This window comes from Ciona robusta, chromosome 3 (assembly GCF_009617815.1).
Source record: "Ciona robusta chromosome 3, ASM961781v2".
NCBI classification, from domain to species: domain Eukaryota; kingdom Metazoa; phylum Chordata; class Ascidiacea; order Phlebobranchia; family Cionidae; genus Ciona; species Ciona robusta.
The window spans coordinates 3,519,497-3,533,835 of record NC_143237.1 but is presented as its reverse complement, the minus strand read 5'-3'; the positions used below and the strand labels follow the sequence as shown (position 1 = coordinate 3,533,835).

The window sequence follows — 14,339 nt, the reverse complement described above, 5'->3', positions numbered from 1 at the left end:
TTTCCAAACTATTGGCTAATGATTTTAACATTATGGAAATGCATTTTAATACTGAAAATTGTTTCCGCCCGGGCTCGAACCGGGTAGCTTTCGCGTGTTAGGCGAAAGTATTAATCACTACACTACGGAAAATATTGCAAACAGTAAGCAGCACTTGGCTTATGAAACTAACGTATGAAATTATTGTTAATGTAAAAAAATTGTTTCCGCCCGGGCTCGAACCGGGGACCTTTCGCGTGTTAGGCGAACGTGATAACCACTACACTACGGAAACCGATGATGTATTTTCAATCAATTGGCTAATAATTTAAACATTATAGGAATGCATTTTATTACTAAAAATGTTTCCGTCCGGGCTCGAACCGGGACCTTTCGCGAGTTAGGCGAACGTGATAACCACTACACTACGGAAACTGTTGCAAACAGAAAGCAGCACTTGGCTTATGTAACTAACGTATGAAATTATTGTTAATATAAAAAAAAAAAACTGTTTTCGCCCGGGCTCGAACCGGGGACCTTTCGCGTGTTAGGCGAACGTGATAACCACTACACTACGGAAACTATTGCAAACAGTAAGCAGCACTTGGCTTATGAAACTAACGTATGAAATTATTGTTAATATAAAAAAAAAACTGTTTCAAATTAATCTTAATGTCAAAAATGTTTCCGCCCGGGCTCGAACCGGGGACCTTTCGCGTGTAAAGCGAACGTGATAACCACTACACTACGGAAACAATTGCAAACAGTAAGCAGCACTTGGCTTATGAAACTAACGTGTGAAATTATTGTTAATATAAAAAAAAAAAACTGTTTTCGCCCGGGCTCGAACCGGGGACCTTTCGCGTGTTAGGCGAACGTGATAACCACTACACTACGGAAACTATTGCAAACAGTAAGCAGCACTTGGCTTATGAAACTAACGTATGAAATTATTGTTAATATAAAAAAAAAACTGTTTCAAATTAATCTTAATGTCAAAAATGTTTCCGCCCGGGCTCGAACCGGGGAGCTTTCGCGTGTAAAGCAAACGTGATAACCACTACACTACGGAAACTGTTGCAAACAGAAAGTGGCACTTGGCTTATGAAACAAAAGTATAAAATTGATGTTAATATAAAAAAAATGTTTCCACCCGTGCTCGAACCGGGGACCTTTCGCGTGTTAGGCGAACGTGATAACCACTACACTATGGAAACTGTTGAAAACAGAAAGCAGCCCTTGGCTTATAAAACTAACGGTTAAAATTAATGTTAATATAAAAAAAATGTTTCCGCCCGGGCTCGAACCGGGGACCTTTCGCGTGTTAGGCGAACGTGATAACCACTACACTACGGAAACCGTTAAGAACAGTCAGCATTACTAGACTGATAAAACTAACATATGAAATTAATGTTAATGTCAAAAATGTTTCCGTCCGGGCTCGAACCGGGGACCTTTCGCGTGTGAGGCGAACGTGATAACCACTACACTACGGAAACTGTTGCAAACAGAAATCAGCACTTGGCATATGAAACAAAAGTATAAAATTAATGTTAATATAAAAAACTGTCTCCGCCCGGGCTCGAACCGGGGACCTTTCGCGTGTGAGGCGAACGTGATAACCACTACACTATGGAAACCGATGATGCATTTTCAATCAATTGACTAATAATTTAAACATTATGGGAATGCATTTATTACTAAAAATGTTTCCGCCCGGGCTTGAACCGGGGACCTTTCGCGTGTGAGGCGAACGTGATAACCACTACACTACGGAAACTGTTGCAAACAGAAAGCAGCACTTGGCTTATGAAACTAACGGTTAAAATTAATGTTAATATAAAAAAAAAACTGTTTCAAATTAATCTTAATGTCAAAAATGTTTCCGCCCGGGCTCGAACCGGGGACCTTTCGCGTGTTAGGCGAACGTGATAACCACTACACTACGGAAACCGATGATGTATTATCAATCAATTGGCTAATAATTTAAACATTATAGGAATGCATTTTATTACTAAAATTGTTTCCGTCCGGGCTCGAACCGGGGACCTTTCGCGTGTTAGGCGAACGTGATAACCACTACACTACGGAAACTATTGCAAACAGTAAGCAGCACTTGGCTTATGAAACTAACGTATGAAATTATTGTTAATATAAAAAAAAAACTGTTTCAAATTAATCTTAATGTCAAAAATGTTTCCGCCCGGGCTCCAACCGGGGACCTTTCGCGTGTTAGGCGAACGTGATAACCACTACACTACGGAAACTATTGCAAACAGTAAGCAGCACTTGGCTTATGAAACTAACGTATGAAATTATTGTTAATATAAAAAAAAAACTGTTTCAAATTAATCTTAATGTCAAAAATGTTTCCGCCCGGGCTCGAACCGGGGACCTTTCGCGTGTTAGGCGAACGTGATAACCACTACACTACGGAAACCGATGATGTATTATCAATCAATTGGCTAATAATTTAAACATTATAGGAATGCATTTTATTACTAAAATTGTTTCCGTCCGGGCTCGAACCGGGGACCTTTCGCGTGTTAGGCGAACGTGATAACCACTACACTACGGAAAATATTGCAAACAGTAAGCAGCACTTGGCTTATGTAACTAACTTTGAAATTATTGTTAATATAAATAAAAAAACTGTTTCCGTCCGGGCTCGAACCGGGGACCTTTCGCGTGTTAGGCGAACGTGATAACCACTACACTATGGAAACTGTTGAAAACAGAAAGCAGCCCTTGGCCTATAAAACTAACGGTTAAAATTAATGTTAATATAAAAAAAATGTTTCCGCCCGGGCTCGAACCGGGGACCTTTCGCGTGTTAGGCGAACGTGATAACCACTACACTACGGAAACCGTTAAGAACAGTCAGCATTACTAGACTGATAAAACTAACATATGAAATTAATGTTAATGTCAAAAATGTTTCCGTCCGGGCTCGAACCGGGGACCTTTCGCGTGTGAGGCGAACGTGATAACCACTACACTACGGAAACTGTTGCAAACAGAAATCAGCACTTGGCATATGAAACAAAAGTATAAAATTAATGTTAATATAAAAAACTGTCTCCGCCCGGGCTCGAACCGGGGACCTTTCGCGTGTGAGGCGAACGTGATAACCACTACACTACGGAAACCGATGATGCATTATCAATCAATTGACTAATAATTTAAACATTATGGGAATGCATTTTATTACTAAAAATGTTCCCGCCCGGGCTTGAACCGGGGACCTTTCGCGTGTGAGGCGAACGTGATAACCACTACACTACGGAAACTGTTGCAAACAGAAAGCAGCACTTGGCTTATGAAACTAACGGTTAAAATTAATGTTAATATAAAAAAATGTTTCCGCCCGGGCTCGAACCGGGGACCTTTCGCGTGTTAGGCGAACGTGATAACCACTACACTACGGAAACCGTTAAGAACAGTAAGCATTACTAGACTGATAAAACTAACATATGAAATTAATGTTAATGTCAAAATTGTTTCCGCCCGGGCTCGAACCGGGGACCTTTCGCGTGTTAGGCGAACGTGATAACCACTACACTACGGAAACCGATGATGTATTTTCAATCAATTGGCTAATAATTTAAACATTATAGGAATGCATTTTATTACTAAAAATGTTTCCGTCCGGGCTCGAACCGGGGACCTTTCGCGTGTTAGGCGAACGTGATAACCACTACACTACGGAAACTGTTGCAAACAGAAAGCAGCACTTGGCTTATGTAACTAACGTATGAAATTATTGTTAATATAAAAAAAAAAACTGTTTTCGTCCGGGCTCGAACCGGGGACCTTTTGCGTGTTAGGCGAACGTGATAACCACTACACTATGCAAACTGTTGAAAACAGAAAGCAGCCCTTGGATTATAAAACTAACGGTTAAAATTAATGTTAATATAAAAAAAATGTTTCCGCCCGGGCTCGAACCGGGGACCTTTCGCGTGTTAGGCGAACGTGATAACCACTACACTACGGAAACTATTGCAAACAGTAAGCAGCACTTGGCTTATGAAACTAACGTATGAAATTATTGTTAATATAAAAAAAAAACTGTTTCAAATTAATCTTAATGTCAAAAATGTTTCCGCCCGGGCTCGAACCGGGGACCTTTCGCGTGTAAAGCGAACGTGATAACCACTACACTACGGAAACCGATGATATATTTCCAATCTATTGGCTAATGATTTAAACATTATGGAAATGCATTTTAATAATTAAAATTGTTTCCGCCTGGGCTCGAACCGGGTACCTTTCGCGTGTTAGGCGAAAGTATTAATCACTACACTACGGAAAATATTGCAAACAGTAAGCAGCACTTGGCTTATGAAACTAACGTATGAAATTAATGTTAATATAAAAAAATTGTTTCCGCCCGGGCTCGAACCCGGGACCTTTCGCGTGTTAGGCGAACGTGATAACCACTACACTATGCAAACTGTTGAAAACAGAAAGCAGCCCTTGGCTTATAAAACTAACGGTTAAAATTAATGTTAATATAAAAAAAATGTTTCCGCCCGGGCTCGAACCGGGGACCTTTCGCGTGTTAGGCGAACGTGATAACCACTACACTACGGAAACTATTGCAAACAGTAAGCAGCACTTGGCTTATGAAACTAACGTATGAAATTATTGTTAATAAAAAAAAACTGTTTCAAATTAATCTTAATGTCAAAAATGTTTCCGCCCGGGCTCGAACCGGGGACCTTTCGCGTGTTAGGCGAACGTGATAACCACTACACTACGGAAACCGATGATGTATTATCAATCAATTGGCTAATAATTTAAACATTATAGGAATGCATTTTATTACTAAAAATGTTTCCGTCCGGGCTCGAACCGGGGACCTTTCGCGTGTTAGGCGAACGTTATAACCACTACACTACGGAAAATATTGCAAACAGTAAGCAGCACTTGGCTTATGTAACTAACGTATGAAATTATTGTTAATATAAAAAAAAAAACTGTTTTCGTCCGGGCTCGAACCGGGGACCTTTCGCGTGTTAGGCGAACGTGATAACCACTACACTATGGAAACTGTTGAAAACAGAAAGCAGCCCTTGGCTTATAAAACTAACGGTTAAAATTAATGTTAATATAAAAAAAATGTTTCCGCCCGGGCTCGAACCGGGAACCTTTCGCGTGTTAGGCGAACGTGATAACCACTACACTACGGAAACCGTTAAGAACAGTCAGCATTACTAGACTGATAAAACTAACATATGAAATTAATGTTACTGTCAAAAATGTTTCCGTCCGGGCTCGAACCGGGGACCTTTCGCGTGTGAGGCGAACGTGATAACCACTACACTACGGAAACTGTTGCAAACAGAAATCAGCACTTGGCATATGAAACAAAAGTATAAAATTAATGTTAATATAAAAAACTGTCTCCGCCCGGGCTCGAACCGGGGACCTTTCGCGTGTGAGGCGAACGTGATAACCACTACACTACGGAAACCGATGATGCATTATCAATCAATTGACTAATAATTTAAACATTATGGGAATGCATTTTATTACTAAAAATGTTCCGCCCGGGCTTGAACCGGGGACCTTTCGCGTGTGAGGCGAACGTGATAACCACTACACTACGGAAACTGTTGCAAACAGAAAGCAGCACTTGGCTTATGAAACTAACGGTTAAAATTAATGTTAATATAAAAAAAATGTTTCCGCCCGGGCTCGAACCGGGGACCTTTCGCGTGTTAGGCGAACGTGATAACCACTACACTACGGAAACCGTTAAGAACAGTAAGCATTACTAGACTGATAAAACTAACATATGAAATTAATGTTAATGTCAAAATTGTTTCCGCCCGGGCTCGAACCGGGGACCTTTCGCGTGTTAGGCGAACGTGATAACCACTACACTACGGAAACCGATGATGTATTTTCAATCAATTGGCTAATAATTTAAACATTATAGGAATGCATTTTATTACTAAAAATGTTTCCGTCCGGGCTCGAACCGGGGACCTTTCGCGTGTTAGGCGAACGTGATAACCACTACACTACGGAAACTGTTGCAAACAGAAAGCAGCACTTGGCTTATGTAACTAACGTATGAAATTATTGTTAATATAAAAAAAAAAAACTGTTTTCGTCCGGGCTCGAACCGGGGACCTTTCGCGTGTTAGGCGAACGTGATAACCACTACACTACGGAAACTATTGCAAACAGTAAGCAGCACTTGGCTTATGAAATTAACGTATGAAATTATTGTTAATATAAAAAAAAACTGTTTCAAATTAATCTTAATGTCAAAAATGTTTCCGCCCGGGCTCGAACCGGGGACCTTTCGCGTGTAAAGCGAACGTGATAACCACTACACTACGGAAACTATTGCAAACAGTAAGCAGCACTTGGCTTATGAAACTAACGTATGAAATTATTGTTAATATAAAAAAAAAACTGTTTCAAATTAATTTTAATGTCAAAAATGTTTCCGCCCGGGCTCGAACCGGGGACCTTTCGCGTGTAAAGCGAACGTGATAACCACTACACTACGGAAACTATTGCAAACAGTAAGCAGCACTTGGCTTATGAAACTAACGTATGAAATTATTGTTAATATAAAAAAAAAACTGTTTCAAATTAATCTTAATGTCAAAAATGTTTCCGCCCGGGCTCGAACCGGGGACCTTTCGCGTGTAAAGCGAACGTGATAACCACTACACTACGGAAACCGATGATATATTTCCAATCTATTGGCTAATGATTTAAACATTATGGAAATGCATTTTTATACTAAAAATTGTTTCCGCCCGGGCTCGAACCGGGTACCTTTCGCGTGTTAGGCGAAAGTATTAATCACTACACTACGGAAAATATTGCAAACAGTAAGCAGCACTTGGCTTATGAAACTAACGTATGAAATTAATGTTAATATAAAAAAATTGTTTCCGCCCGGGCTCGAACCCGGGACCTTTCGCGTGTTAGGCGAACGTGATAACCACTACACTATGCAAACTGTTGAAAACAGAAAGCAGCCCTTGGCTTATAAAACTAACGGTTAAAATTAATGTTAATATAAAAAAAATGTTTCCGCCCGGGCTCGAACCGGGGACCTTTCGCGTGTTAGGCGAACGTGATAACCACTACACTACGGAAACTATTGCAAACAGTAAGCAGCACTTGGCTTATGAAACTAACGTATGAAATTATTGTTAATATAAAAAAAAAACTGTTTCAAATTAATCTTAATGTCAAAAATGTTTCCGCCCGGGCTCGAACCGGGGACCTTTCGCGTGTTAGGCGAACGTGATAACCACTACACTACGGAAACCGATGATGTATTATCAATCAATTGGCTAATAATTTAAACATTATAGGAATGCATTTTATTACTAAAAATGTTTCCGTCCGGGCTCGAACCGTGGACCTTTCGCGTGTTAGGCGAACGTGATAACCACTACACTACGGAAAATATTGCAAACAGTAAGCAGCACTTGGCTTATGTAACTAACGTATGAAATTATTGTTAATATAAAAAAAAAACTGTTTTCGTCCGGGCTCGAACCGGGGACCTTTCGCGTGTTAGGCGAACGTGATAACCACTACACTACGGAAACTATTGCAAACAGTAAGCAGCACTTGGCTTATGAAACTAACGTATGAAATTATTGTTAATATAAAAAAAACTGTTTCAAATTAATCTTAATGTCAAAAATGTTTCCGCCCGGGCTCGAACCGGGGACCTTTCGCGTGTAAAGCGAACGTGATAACCACTACACTACGGAAACCGATGATATATTTCCAATCTATTGGCTAATGATTTAAACATTATGGAAATGCATTTTAATACTAAAAATTGTTTCCGCCCGGGCTCGAACCGGGTACCTTTCGCGTGTTAGGCGAAAGTATTAATCACTACACTACGGAAAATATTGCAAACAGTAAGCAGCACTTGGCTTATGAAACTAACGTATGAAATTAATGTTAATATAAAAAAATTGATTCCGCCCGGGCTCGAACCGGGGAGCTTTCGCGTGTTAGGCGAACGTGATAACCACTACACTACGGAAACCGATGATGTATTTTCAATCAATTGGCTAATAATTTAAACATTATAGGAATGCATTTTATTACTAAAAATGTTTCCGTCCGGGCTCGAACCGGGGACCTTTCGCGTGTTAGGCGAACGTGATAACCACTACACTACGGAAACTGTTGCAAACAGTTAGGAGCACTTGGCTTATGTAACTAACGTATGAAATTATTGTTATTATAAAAAAAAAACTGTTTTCGCCCGGGCTCGAACCGGGGACCTTTCGCGTGTTAGGCGAACGTGATAACCACCACACTACGGAAACCATTGCAAACAGTAAGCAGCACTTGGCTTATGAAACTAACGTATGAAATTATTGTTAATATAAAAAAAAACTGTTTCAAATTAATCTTAATGTCAAAAATGTTTCCGCCCGGGCTCGAACCGGGGACCTTTCGCGTGTAAAGCGAACGTGATAACCACTACACTACGGAAACTGTTGCAAACAGAAAGCAGCACTTGGCTTATGAAACAAAAGTATAAAATTGATGTTAATATAAAAAAAATGTTTCCACCCGGGCTCGAACCGGGGACCTTTTGCGTGTTAGGCGAACGTGATAACCACTACACTATGCAAACTGTTGAAAACAGAAAGCAGCCCTTGGCTTATAAAACTAACGGTTAAAATTAATGTTAATATAAAAAAAATGTTTCCGGCCGGGCTCGAACCGGGGACCTTTCGCGTGTAAAGCGAACGTGATAACCACTACACTATGCAAACTGTTGAAAACAGAAAGCAGCCCTTGGCTTATAAAACTAACGGTTAAAATTAATGTTAATATAAAAAAAATGTTTCCGCCAGGGCTCGAACCGGGGACCTTTCGCGTGTAAAGCGAACGTGATAACCACTACACTACGGAAACTGTTGCAATCAGAAAGCAGCACTTGGCTTATGAAACAAAAGTATAAAATTGATGTTAATATAAAAAAAATGTTTCCACCCGGGCTCGAACCGGGGACCTTTTGCGTGTTAGGCGAACGTGATAACCACTACACTATGCAAACTGTTGAAAACAGAAAGCAGCCCTTGGCTTATAAAACTAACGGTTAAAATTAATGTTAATATAAAAAAAAATGTTTCCGCCCGGAATCGAACCGGGGACCTTTCGCGTGTTAGGCGAACGTGATAACCACTACACTACGGAAACCGTTAAGAACAGTAAGCATTACTAGACTGATAAAACTAACATATGAAATTAATGTTAATGTCAAAAATGTTTCCGTCCGGGCTCGAACCGGGGACCTTTCGCGTGTAAAGCAAACGTGATAACCACTACACTACGGAAACCGATGATATATTTCCAATCTATTGGCTAATGATTTAAACATTATGGAAATGCATTTTAATACTAAAAATTGTTTCCGCCCGGGCTCGAACCGGGTACCTTTCGCGTGTTAGGCGAAAGTATTAATCACTACACTACGGAAAATATTGCAAACAGTAAGCAGCACTTGGCTTATGAAACTAACGTATGAAATTAATATTAATATAAAAAAATTGTTTCCGCCCGGGCTCGAACCGGGGACCTTTCGCGTGTTAGGCGAACGTGATAACCACTACACTACGGAAACCGATGATGTATTTTCAATCAATTGGCTAATAATTTAAACATTATAGGAATGCATTTTATTACTAAAAATGTTTCCGTCCGGGCTCGAACCGGGGACCTTTCGCGTGTTAGGCGAACGTGATAACCACTACACTAGGGAAACCGTTAAGAACAGTAAGCATTACTAGACTGATAAAACTAACATATGAAATTAATGTTAATGTCAAAAATGTTTCCGTCCGGGCTCGAACCGGGGACCTTTCGCGTGTAAAGCAAACGTGATAACCACTACACTACGGAAACTGTTGCAAACAGAAATCAGCACTTGGCTTATGAAACAAAAGTATAAAATTAATGTTAATATAAAAAACTGTTTCCGCCCGGGCTCGAACCGGGGACCTTTCGCGTGTAAAGCAAACGTGATAACCACTACACTACGGAAACTGTTGCAAACAGAAATCAGCACTTGGTTTATGGAACAAAAGTATAAAATTAATGTTAATATATAAAATGTTCCCGCTCGGGCTCGAACCGAGGATCATTTGCGTGTGAGGCGAACGTGATAACCACTACACTACGGAAACCGATGTTGCATTTTCAATCAATTGACTAATAATTTAAAAATTATGGAAATGCATTTTATTACTAAAAATGTTCCCGCCCGGGCTTGAACCAGGGACCTTTCGCGTGTGAGGCGAACGTGATAACCACTACACTACGGAAACTGTTGCAAACAGAAAGCAGCACTTGGCTTATGAAACTAACCGTTAAAATTATTGTTAATATAAAAAAAAATGTTTCCGCCCGGGCTCGAACCGGGGACCTTTCGCGTGTTAGGCGAACGTGATAACCACTACACTACGGAAACCGTTAAGAACAGTAAGCATTACTAGACTGATAAAACTAACATATGAAATTAATGTTAATGTCAAAAATGTTTCCGCCCGGGCTCGAACCGGGGACCTTTCGCGTGTAAAGCGAACGTGATAACCACTACACTACGGAAACCGTTAACAACAGTAAGCATTACTAGAATGATAAAACTAACATATGAAATTAATGTTAATGTCAAAAATGTTTCCGCCCGGGCTCGAACCGGGGACCTTTCGCGTGTAAAGCGAACGTGATAACCACTACACTACGGAAACCGTTAAGAACAGTAAGCATTACTGATAAAACTAACATATGAAATTAATGTTAATGTCAAAAATGTTTCCGCCCGGGCTCGAACCGGGGACCTTTCGCGTGTTAGGCGAACGTGATAACCACTACACTTCGGAAACTGTGAAGACCAGTAAGCATTACTAGACTGATAAAACTAACATATGAAATTAATGTTAATGTCAAAAATGTTTCCGCCCGGGCTTGAACCGGGGACCTTTCGCGTGTAAAGCGAACGTGATAACCACTACACTACGGAAACTGTTGCGAACAGAAAGCAGCACTTGGCTTATGAAACTAAAGTATAAAATTAATGTTAATATAAAAAAACTGTTTCCGCCCGGGCTCGAACCCGGGTCCTTCCGCGTGTGAGGCGAACGTGATAACCACTACACTACGGAAACTGTTGCAAAAAGGAAGCAGCACTTGGCTTGTGAAACTAAAGTATAAAATTAATGTTAATATAAAAAATGTTCCCGCCTGGCTCGAACCTGGGATCATTCGCGTGTGAGGGGAACGTGATAACCACTGCACTACGGAAACTATTGCAAACAGTAAGCAGCACTTGGCTTATGAAACTAACGTATGAAATTAATGTTAATATAAAAAAAAATGTTTCCGCCCGGGCTCGAATCGGGGACCTTTCGCGTGTTAGGCGATCGTGATAGCCACTACACTACGGAAACTGTTGCAAACAGAAAGCAGCACTTGGCTTATGAAACTAAAGTATAAAATTAATGTTAGTATAAAAAAAATGTTTCCTCCGGGCTCGAACCGGGGACCTTTCGCGTGTTAGGCGAACGTGATAACCACTACACTACGGAAACTGTTAAGAAAAGTAAGCATATTACTAGACTAATAAACCTAACATATGAAATTATTGTTAATGTCAAAAATGTTTCCTCCCGGTCACGAACCGGGGACCCTTTCGCGTGTGAGGCGAACGTGATAACCACTACCACTACACTACGGAAACTGTTGCAAACAGAAAGCAGCCCTTGGCTTATGAAACTAACGGTTAAAATTATTGTTAATGTAAAAGAATTGTTTTCGCCCGGGCTCGAACCGGGGACCTTTCGCATATCAAGCGAACGTGATAACCACTACACTACGGAAACCGAGGATGTATTTTCACTCAATTGGCTAATAATTTAAACATTATGGGAATGCATTTTATCACTAAAAATGTTTCCGCCCGGGCTCGAACCGGGGACCTTTCGCGTGTGAGGGGAACGTGATAACCACTGCACTACGGAAACTGTTGCAAACAGAAAGCAGCACTTGGCTTATGAAACTAAAGTATAAAATTAATGTTAGTATAAAAAAAACTGTTTCCTCCGGGCTCGAACCGGGGACCTTTCGCGTGTTAGGCGAACGTGATAACCACTACACTACGGAAACTGTTGCAAACAGAAAGCAGCACTTGGCTTATGAAACTAAAGTATAAAATTAATGTTAGTATAAAAAAAACTGTTTCCTCCGGGCTCGAACCGGGGACCTTTCGCGTGTTAGGCGAACGTGATAACCACTACACTACGGAAACTGTGAAGACCAGTAAGCATTACTAGACTGATAAAACTAACATATGAAATTAATGTTAATGTCAAAAATGTTTCCGCCCGGTCACGAACCGGGGACCCTTTCGCGTGTGAGGCGAACGTGATAACCACTACCACTACACTACGGAAACTGTTGCAAACAGAAAGCAGCCCTTGGCTTATGAAACTAACGGTTAAAATTATTGTTAATGTAAATAATTGTTTTCGCCCGAGCTCGAACCGGGGACCTTTCGCATATCAAGCGAACGTGATAACCACTACACTACGGAAACTGTTGCAAACAGAAAGCAGCACTTGGCTTATGAAACCAACCGTTAAAATTATTGTTAATATAAAAAAAAATGTTTCCGCCCGGGCTCGAACCGGGGACCTTTCGCGTGTTAGGCGAACGTGATAACCACTACACTACGGAAACTGTTGCGAACAGAAAGCAGCACTTGGCTTATGAAACTAAAGTATAAAATTAATGTTAATATAAAAAAACTGTTTCCGCCCGGGCTCGAACCCGGGTCCTTCCGCGTGTGAGGCGAACGTGATAACCACTACACTACGGAAACTGTTGCAAAAAGGAAGCAGCACTTGGCTTGTGAAACTAAAGTATAAAATTAATGTTAATATAAAAAATGTTCCCGCCTGGCTCGAACCTGGGATCATTCGCGTGTGAGGGGAACGTGATAACCACTGCACTACGGAAACTATTGCAAACAGTAAGCAGCACTTGGCTTATGAAACTAACGTATGAAATTAATGTTAATATAAAAAAAAATGTTTCCGCCCGGGCTCGAATCGGGGACCTTTCGCGTGTTAGGCGATCGTGATAACCACTACACTACGGAAACTGTTGCAAACAGAAAGCAGCACTTGGCTTATGAAACTAAAGTATAAAATTAATGTTAGTATAAAAAAAATGTTTCCTCCGGGCTCGAACCGGGGACCTTTCGCGTGTTAGGCGAACGTGATAACCACTACACTACGGAAACTGTTAAGAAAAGTAAGCATATTACTAGACTAATAAACCTAACATATGAAATTATTGTTAATGTCAAAAATGTTTCCTCCCGGTCACGAACCGGTGACCCTTTCGCGTGTGAGGCGAACGTGATAACCACTACCACTACACTACGGAAACTGTTGCAAACAGAAAGCAGCCCTTGGCTTATGAAACTAACGGTTAAAATTATTGTTAATGTAAAAGAATTGTTTTCGCCCGGGCTCGAACCGGGGACCTTTCGCATATCAAGCGAACGTGATAACCACTACACTACGGAAACCGAGGATGTATTTTCACTCAATTGGCTAATAATTTAAACATTATGGGAATGCATTTTATCACTAAAAATGTTTCCGCCCGGGCTCGAACCGGGGACCTTTCGCGTGTGAGGGGAACGTGATAACCACTGCACTACGGAAACTGTTGCAAACAGAAAGCAGCACTTGGCTTATGAAACTAAAGTATAAAATTAATGTTAGTATAAAAAAAACTGTTTCCTCCGGGCTCGAACCGGGGACCTTTCGCGTGTTAGGCGAACGTGATAACCACTACACTACGGAAACTGTTGCAAACAGAAAGCAGCACTTGGCTTATGAAACTAAAGTATAAAATTAATGTTAGTATAAAAAAAACTGTTTCCTCCGGGCTCGAACCGGGGACCTTTCGCGTGTTAGGCGAACGTGATAACCACTACACTACGGAAACTGTGAAGACCAGTAAGCATTACTAGACTGATAAAACTAACATATGAAATTAATGTTAATGTCAAAAATGTTTCCGCCCGGTCACGAACCGGGGACCCTTTCGCGTGTGAGGCGAACGTGATAACCACTACCACTACACTACGGAAACTGTTGCAAACAGAAAGCAGCCCTTGGCTTATGAAACTAACGGTTAAAATTATTGTTAATGTAAATAATTGTTTTCGCCCGAGCTCGAACCGGGGACCTTTCGCATATCAAGCGAACGTGATAACCACTACACTACGGAAACTGTTGCAAACAGAAAGCAGCACTTGGCTTATGAAACCA

The 14,339-nt window shown here is 40.7% G+C and overlaps 65 non-coding genes across 65 annotated transcripts; all 65 read right to left on the bottom strand.

The window, feature by feature from the left end:
* Positions 1 to 201: 201 nt before the first annotated feature.
* On the bottom strand, positions 202 to 274 carry Trnav-aac (transfer RNA valine (anticodon AAC)). The gene has a single exon. It is a non-coding gene; the product is annotated as a tRNA-Val (tRNA).
* A 214-nt stretch (positions 275 to 488) lies between these two features.
* Trnav-aac (transfer RNA valine (anticodon AAC)) lies at positions 489 to 561 on the bottom strand. The gene has a single exon. It is a non-coding gene; the product is annotated as a tRNA-Val (tRNA).
* A 100-nt stretch (positions 562 to 661) lies between these two features.
* Positions 662 to 734, bottom strand: Trnav-uac (transfer RNA valine (anticodon UAC)). The gene has a single exon. It is a non-coding gene; the product is annotated as a tRNA-Val (tRNA).
* Positions 735 to 808: 74 nt separating this feature from the next.
* Positions 809 to 881, bottom strand: Trnav-aac (transfer RNA valine (anticodon AAC)). The gene has a single exon. It is a non-coding gene; the product is annotated as a tRNA-Val (tRNA).
* A 100-nt stretch (positions 882 to 981) lies between these two features.
* Trnav-uac (transfer RNA valine (anticodon UAC)) lies at positions 982 to 1,054 on the bottom strand. The gene has a single exon. It is a non-coding gene; the product is annotated as a tRNA-Val (tRNA).
* Positions 1,055 to 1,123: 69 nt separating this feature from the next.
* Positions 1,124 to 1,196, bottom strand: Trnav-aac (transfer RNA valine (anticodon AAC)). Its single transcript has one exon. It is a non-coding gene; the product is annotated as a tRNA-Val (tRNA).
* A 69-nt stretch (positions 1,197 to 1,265) lies between these two features.
* Positions 1,266 to 1,338, bottom strand: Trnav-aac (transfer RNA valine (anticodon AAC)). The gene has a single exon. It is a non-coding gene; the product is annotated as a tRNA-Val (tRNA).
* A 67-nt stretch (positions 1,339 to 1,405) lies between these two features.
* On the bottom strand, positions 1,406 to 1,478 carry Trnav-cac (transfer RNA valine (anticodon CAC)). Its single transcript has one exon. It is a non-coding gene; the product is annotated as a tRNA-Val (tRNA).
* A 68-nt stretch (positions 1,479 to 1,546) lies between these two features.
* Positions 1,547 to 1,619, bottom strand: Trnav-cac (transfer RNA valine (anticodon CAC)). The gene has a single exon. It is a non-coding gene; the product is annotated as a tRNA-Val (tRNA).
* Positions 1,620 to 1,686: 67 nt separating this feature from the next.
* Positions 1,687 to 1,759, bottom strand: Trnav-cac (transfer RNA valine (anticodon CAC)). Its single transcript has one exon. It is a non-coding gene; the product is annotated as a tRNA-Val (tRNA).
* A 100-nt stretch (positions 1,760 to 1,859) lies between these two features.
* On the bottom strand, positions 1,860 to 1,932 carry Trnav-aac (transfer RNA valine (anticodon AAC)). Its single transcript has one exon. It is a non-coding gene; the product is annotated as a tRNA-Val (tRNA).
* A 68-nt stretch (positions 1,933 to 2,000) lies between these two features.
* Positions 2,001 to 2,073, bottom strand: Trnav-aac (transfer RNA valine (anticodon AAC)). The gene has a single exon. It is a non-coding gene; the product is annotated as a tRNA-Val (tRNA).
* Positions 2,074 to 2,173: 100 nt separating this feature from the next.
* On the bottom strand, positions 2,174 to 2,246 carry Trnav-aac (transfer RNA valine (anticodon AAC)). Its single transcript has one exon. It is a non-coding gene; the product is annotated as a tRNA-Val (tRNA).
* A 100-nt stretch (positions 2,247 to 2,346) lies between these two features.
* On the bottom strand, positions 2,347 to 2,419 carry Trnav-aac (transfer RNA valine (anticodon AAC)). Its single transcript has one exon. It is a non-coding gene; the product is annotated as a tRNA-Val (tRNA).
* Positions 2,420 to 2,774: 355 nt separating this feature from the next.
* On the bottom strand, positions 2,775 to 2,847 carry Trnav-aac (transfer RNA valine (anticodon AAC)). The gene has a single exon. It is a non-coding gene; the product is annotated as a tRNA-Val (tRNA).
* A 67-nt stretch (positions 2,848 to 2,914) lies between these two features.
* Trnav-cac (transfer RNA valine (anticodon CAC)) lies at positions 2,915 to 2,987 on the bottom strand. Its single transcript has one exon. It is a non-coding gene; the product is annotated as a tRNA-Val (tRNA).
* Positions 2,988 to 3,055: 68 nt separating this feature from the next.
* Trnav-cac (transfer RNA valine (anticodon CAC)) lies at positions 3,056 to 3,128 on the bottom strand. The gene has a single exon. It is a non-coding gene; the product is annotated as a tRNA-Val (tRNA).
* Positions 3,129 to 3,196: 68 nt separating this feature from the next.
* Positions 3,197 to 3,269, bottom strand: Trnav-cac (transfer RNA valine (anticodon CAC)). Its single transcript has one exon. It is a non-coding gene; the product is annotated as a tRNA-Val (tRNA).
* Positions 3,270 to 3,337: 68 nt separating this feature from the next.
* Positions 3,338 to 3,410, bottom strand: Trnav-aac (transfer RNA valine (anticodon AAC)). The gene has a single exon. It is a non-coding gene; the product is annotated as a tRNA-Val (tRNA).
* Positions 3,411 to 3,477: 67 nt separating this feature from the next.
* On the bottom strand, positions 3,478 to 3,550 carry Trnav-aac (transfer RNA valine (anticodon AAC)). The gene has a single exon. It is a non-coding gene; the product is annotated as a tRNA-Val (tRNA).
* A 68-nt stretch (positions 3,551 to 3,618) lies between these two features.
* Trnav-aac (transfer RNA valine (anticodon AAC)) lies at positions 3,619 to 3,691 on the bottom strand. The gene has a single exon. It is a non-coding gene; the product is annotated as a tRNA-Val (tRNA).
* A 215-nt stretch (positions 3,692 to 3,906) lies between these two features.
* Positions 3,907 to 3,979, bottom strand: Trnav-aac (transfer RNA valine (anticodon AAC)). Its single transcript has one exon. It is a non-coding gene; the product is annotated as a tRNA-Val (tRNA).
* Positions 3,980 to 4,079: 100 nt separating this feature from the next.
* On the bottom strand, positions 4,080 to 4,152 carry Trnav-uac (transfer RNA valine (anticodon UAC)). The gene has a single exon. It is a non-coding gene; the product is annotated as a tRNA-Val (tRNA).
* Positions 4,153 to 4,505: 353 nt separating this feature from the next.
* Positions 4,506 to 4,578, bottom strand: Trnav-aac (transfer RNA valine (anticodon AAC)). Its single transcript has one exon. It is a non-coding gene; the product is annotated as a tRNA-Val (tRNA).
* A 97-nt stretch (positions 4,579 to 4,675) lies between these two features.
* Trnav-aac (transfer RNA valine (anticodon AAC)) lies at positions 4,676 to 4,748 on the bottom strand. Its single transcript has one exon. It is a non-coding gene; the product is annotated as a tRNA-Val (tRNA).
* Positions 4,749 to 5,104: 356 nt separating this feature from the next.
* On the bottom strand, positions 5,105 to 5,177 carry Trnav-aac (transfer RNA valine (anticodon AAC)). Its single transcript has one exon. It is a non-coding gene; the product is annotated as a tRNA-Val (tRNA).
* A 67-nt stretch (positions 5,178 to 5,244) lies between these two features.
* Trnav-cac (transfer RNA valine (anticodon CAC)) lies at positions 5,245 to 5,317 on the bottom strand. The gene has a single exon. It is a non-coding gene; the product is annotated as a tRNA-Val (tRNA).
* A 68-nt stretch (positions 5,318 to 5,385) lies between these two features.
* On the bottom strand, positions 5,386 to 5,458 carry Trnav-cac (transfer RNA valine (anticodon CAC)). The gene has a single exon. It is a non-coding gene; the product is annotated as a tRNA-Val (tRNA).
* Positions 5,459 to 5,524: 66 nt separating this feature from the next.
* Positions 5,525 to 5,598, bottom strand: Trnav-cac (transfer RNA valine (anticodon CAC)). The gene has a single exon. It is a non-coding gene; the product is annotated as a tRNA-Val (tRNA).
* Positions 5,599 to 5,667: 69 nt separating this feature from the next.
* Positions 5,668 to 5,740, bottom strand: Trnav-aac (transfer RNA valine (anticodon AAC)). Its single transcript has one exon. It is a non-coding gene; the product is annotated as a tRNA-Val (tRNA).
* A 67-nt stretch (positions 5,741 to 5,807) lies between these two features.
* Positions 5,808 to 5,880, bottom strand: Trnav-aac (transfer RNA valine (anticodon AAC)). The gene has a single exon. It is a non-coding gene; the product is annotated as a tRNA-Val (tRNA).
* A 68-nt stretch (positions 5,881 to 5,948) lies between these two features.
* On the bottom strand, positions 5,949 to 6,021 carry Trnav-aac (transfer RNA valine (anticodon AAC)). Its single transcript has one exon. It is a non-coding gene; the product is annotated as a tRNA-Val (tRNA).
* Positions 6,022 to 6,267: 246 nt separating this feature from the next.
* Trnav-uac (transfer RNA valine (anticodon UAC)) lies at positions 6,268 to 6,340 on the bottom strand. Its single transcript has one exon. It is a non-coding gene; the product is annotated as a tRNA-Val (tRNA).
* Positions 6,341 to 6,440: 100 nt separating this feature from the next.
* Trnav-uac (transfer RNA valine (anticodon UAC)) lies at positions 6,441 to 6,513 on the bottom strand. Its single transcript has one exon. It is a non-coding gene; the product is annotated as a tRNA-Val (tRNA).
* Positions 6,514 to 6,613: 100 nt separating this feature from the next.
* Trnav-uac (transfer RNA valine (anticodon UAC)) lies at positions 6,614 to 6,686 on the bottom strand. The gene has a single exon. It is a non-coding gene; the product is annotated as a tRNA-Val (tRNA).
* Positions 6,687 to 7,039: 353 nt separating this feature from the next.
* On the bottom strand, positions 7,040 to 7,112 carry Trnav-aac (transfer RNA valine (anticodon AAC)). Its single transcript has one exon. It is a non-coding gene; the product is annotated as a tRNA-Val (tRNA).
* A 100-nt stretch (positions 7,113 to 7,212) lies between these two features.
* On the bottom strand, positions 7,213 to 7,285 carry Trnav-aac (transfer RNA valine (anticodon AAC)). The gene has a single exon. It is a non-coding gene; the product is annotated as a tRNA-Val (tRNA).
* Positions 7,286 to 7,669: 384 nt separating this feature from the next.
* Positions 7,670 to 7,742, bottom strand: Trnav-uac (transfer RNA valine (anticodon UAC)). Its single transcript has one exon. It is a non-coding gene; the product is annotated as a tRNA-Val (tRNA).
* Positions 7,743 to 8,094: 352 nt separating this feature from the next.
* Positions 8,095 to 8,167, bottom strand: Trnav-aac (transfer RNA valine (anticodon AAC)). The gene has a single exon. It is a non-coding gene; the product is annotated as a tRNA-Val (tRNA).
* A 244-nt stretch (positions 8,168 to 8,411) lies between these two features.
* On the bottom strand, positions 8,412 to 8,484 carry Trnav-uac (transfer RNA valine (anticodon UAC)). The gene has a single exon. It is a non-coding gene; the product is annotated as a tRNA-Val (tRNA).
* Positions 8,485 to 8,695: 211 nt separating this feature from the next.
* Trnav-uac (transfer RNA valine (anticodon UAC)) lies at positions 8,696 to 8,768 on the bottom strand. Its single transcript has one exon. It is a non-coding gene; the product is annotated as a tRNA-Val (tRNA).
* Positions 8,769 to 8,837: 69 nt separating this feature from the next.
* Positions 8,838 to 8,910, bottom strand: Trnav-uac (transfer RNA valine (anticodon UAC)). The gene has a single exon. It is a non-coding gene; the product is annotated as a tRNA-Val (tRNA).
* A 212-nt stretch (positions 8,911 to 9,122) lies between these two features.
* On the bottom strand, positions 9,123 to 9,195 carry Trnav-aac (transfer RNA valine (anticodon AAC)). The gene has a single exon. It is a non-coding gene; the product is annotated as a tRNA-Val (tRNA).
* A 67-nt stretch (positions 9,196 to 9,262) lies between these two features.
* Positions 9,263 to 9,335, bottom strand: Trnav-uac (transfer RNA valine (anticodon UAC)). Its single transcript has one exon. It is a non-coding gene; the product is annotated as a tRNA-Val (tRNA).
* A 211-nt stretch (positions 9,336 to 9,546) lies between these two features.
* Trnav-aac (transfer RNA valine (anticodon AAC)) lies at positions 9,547 to 9,619 on the bottom strand. Its single transcript has one exon. It is a non-coding gene; the product is annotated as a tRNA-Val (tRNA).
* Positions 9,620 to 9,827: 208 nt separating this feature from the next.
* Positions 9,828 to 9,900, bottom strand: Trnav-uac (transfer RNA valine (anticodon UAC)). The gene has a single exon. It is a non-coding gene; the product is annotated as a tRNA-Val (tRNA).
* Positions 9,901 to 9,968: 68 nt separating this feature from the next.
* On the bottom strand, positions 9,969 to 10,041 carry Trnav-uac (transfer RNA valine (anticodon UAC)). The gene has a single exon. It is a non-coding gene; the product is annotated as a tRNA-Val (tRNA).
* Positions 10,042 to 10,108: 67 nt separating this feature from the next.
* Positions 10,109 to 10,181, bottom strand: Trnav-cac (transfer RNA valine (anticodon CAC)). The gene has a single exon. It is a non-coding gene; the product is annotated as a tRNA-Val (tRNA).
* Positions 10,182 to 10,249: 68 nt separating this feature from the next.
* Trnav-cac (transfer RNA valine (anticodon CAC)) lies at positions 10,250 to 10,322 on the bottom strand. The gene has a single exon. It is a non-coding gene; the product is annotated as a tRNA-Val (tRNA).
* Positions 10,323 to 10,392: 70 nt separating this feature from the next.
* Trnav-aac (transfer RNA valine (anticodon AAC)) lies at positions 10,393 to 10,465 on the bottom strand. Its single transcript has one exon. It is a non-coding gene; the product is annotated as a tRNA-Val (tRNA).
* Positions 10,466 to 10,532: 67 nt separating this feature from the next.
* Positions 10,533 to 10,605, bottom strand: Trnav-uac (transfer RNA valine (anticodon UAC)). The gene has a single exon. It is a non-coding gene; the product is annotated as a tRNA-Val (tRNA).
* Positions 10,606 to 10,672: 67 nt separating this feature from the next.
* Trnav-uac (transfer RNA valine (anticodon UAC)) lies at positions 10,673 to 10,745 on the bottom strand. Its single transcript has one exon. It is a non-coding gene; the product is annotated as a tRNA-Val (tRNA).
* Positions 10,746 to 10,807: 62 nt separating this feature from the next.
* Positions 10,808 to 10,880, bottom strand: Trnav-aac (transfer RNA valine (anticodon AAC)). The gene has a single exon. It is a non-coding gene; the product is annotated as a tRNA-Val (tRNA).
* Positions 10,881 to 10,947: 67 nt separating this feature from the next.
* On the bottom strand, positions 10,948 to 11,020 carry Trnav-uac (transfer RNA valine (anticodon UAC)). The gene has a single exon. It is a non-coding gene; the product is annotated as a tRNA-Val (tRNA).
* Positions 11,021 to 11,089: 69 nt separating this feature from the next.
* Trnav-cac (transfer RNA valine (anticodon CAC)) lies at positions 11,090 to 11,162 on the bottom strand. The gene has a single exon. It is a non-coding gene; the product is annotated as a tRNA-Val (tRNA).
* Positions 11,163 to 11,803: 641 nt separating this feature from the next.
* On the bottom strand, positions 11,804 to 11,876 carry Trnai-gau (transfer RNA isoleucine (anticodon GAU)). The gene has a single exon. It is a non-coding gene; the product is annotated as a tRNA-Ile (tRNA).
* A 68-nt stretch (positions 11,877 to 11,944) lies between these two features.
* Positions 11,945 to 12,017, bottom strand: Trnav-cac (transfer RNA valine (anticodon CAC)). Its single transcript has one exon. It is a non-coding gene; the product is annotated as a tRNA-Val (tRNA).
* A 351-nt stretch (positions 12,018 to 12,368) lies between these two features.
* On the bottom strand, positions 12,369 to 12,448 carry Trnav-cac (transfer RNA valine (anticodon CAC)). Its single transcript has one exon. It is a non-coding gene; the product is annotated as a tRNA-Val (tRNA).
* Positions 12,449 to 12,516: 68 nt separating this feature from the next.
* On the bottom strand, positions 12,517 to 12,589 carry Trnai-gau (transfer RNA isoleucine (anticodon GAU)). Its single transcript has one exon. It is a non-coding gene; the product is annotated as a tRNA-Ile (tRNA).
* A 70-nt stretch (positions 12,590 to 12,659) lies between these two features.
* On the bottom strand, positions 12,660 to 12,732 carry Trnav-aac (transfer RNA valine (anticodon AAC)). The gene has a single exon. It is a non-coding gene; the product is annotated as a tRNA-Val (tRNA).
* Positions 12,733 to 12,801: 69 nt separating this feature from the next.
* Positions 12,802 to 12,874, bottom strand: Trnav-cac (transfer RNA valine (anticodon CAC)). The gene has a single exon. It is a non-coding gene; the product is annotated as a tRNA-Val (tRNA).
* Positions 12,875 to 13,515: 641 nt separating this feature from the next.
* Positions 13,516 to 13,588, bottom strand: Trnai-gau (transfer RNA isoleucine (anticodon GAU)). The gene has a single exon. It is a non-coding gene; the product is annotated as a tRNA-Ile (tRNA).
* Positions 13,589 to 13,656: 68 nt separating this feature from the next.
* Positions 13,657 to 13,729, bottom strand: Trnav-cac (transfer RNA valine (anticodon CAC)). The gene has a single exon. It is a non-coding gene; the product is annotated as a tRNA-Val (tRNA).
* A 351-nt stretch (positions 13,730 to 14,080) lies between these two features.
* On the bottom strand, positions 14,081 to 14,160 carry Trnav-cac (transfer RNA valine (anticodon CAC)). The gene has a single exon. It is a non-coding gene; the product is annotated as a tRNA-Val (tRNA).
* Positions 14,161 to 14,228: 68 nt separating this feature from the next.
* Positions 14,229 to 14,301, bottom strand: Trnai-gau (transfer RNA isoleucine (anticodon GAU)). Its single transcript has one exon. It is a non-coding gene; the product is annotated as a tRNA-Ile (tRNA).
* Between the last annotated feature and the right edge of the window lie 38 nt (positions 14,302 to 14,339).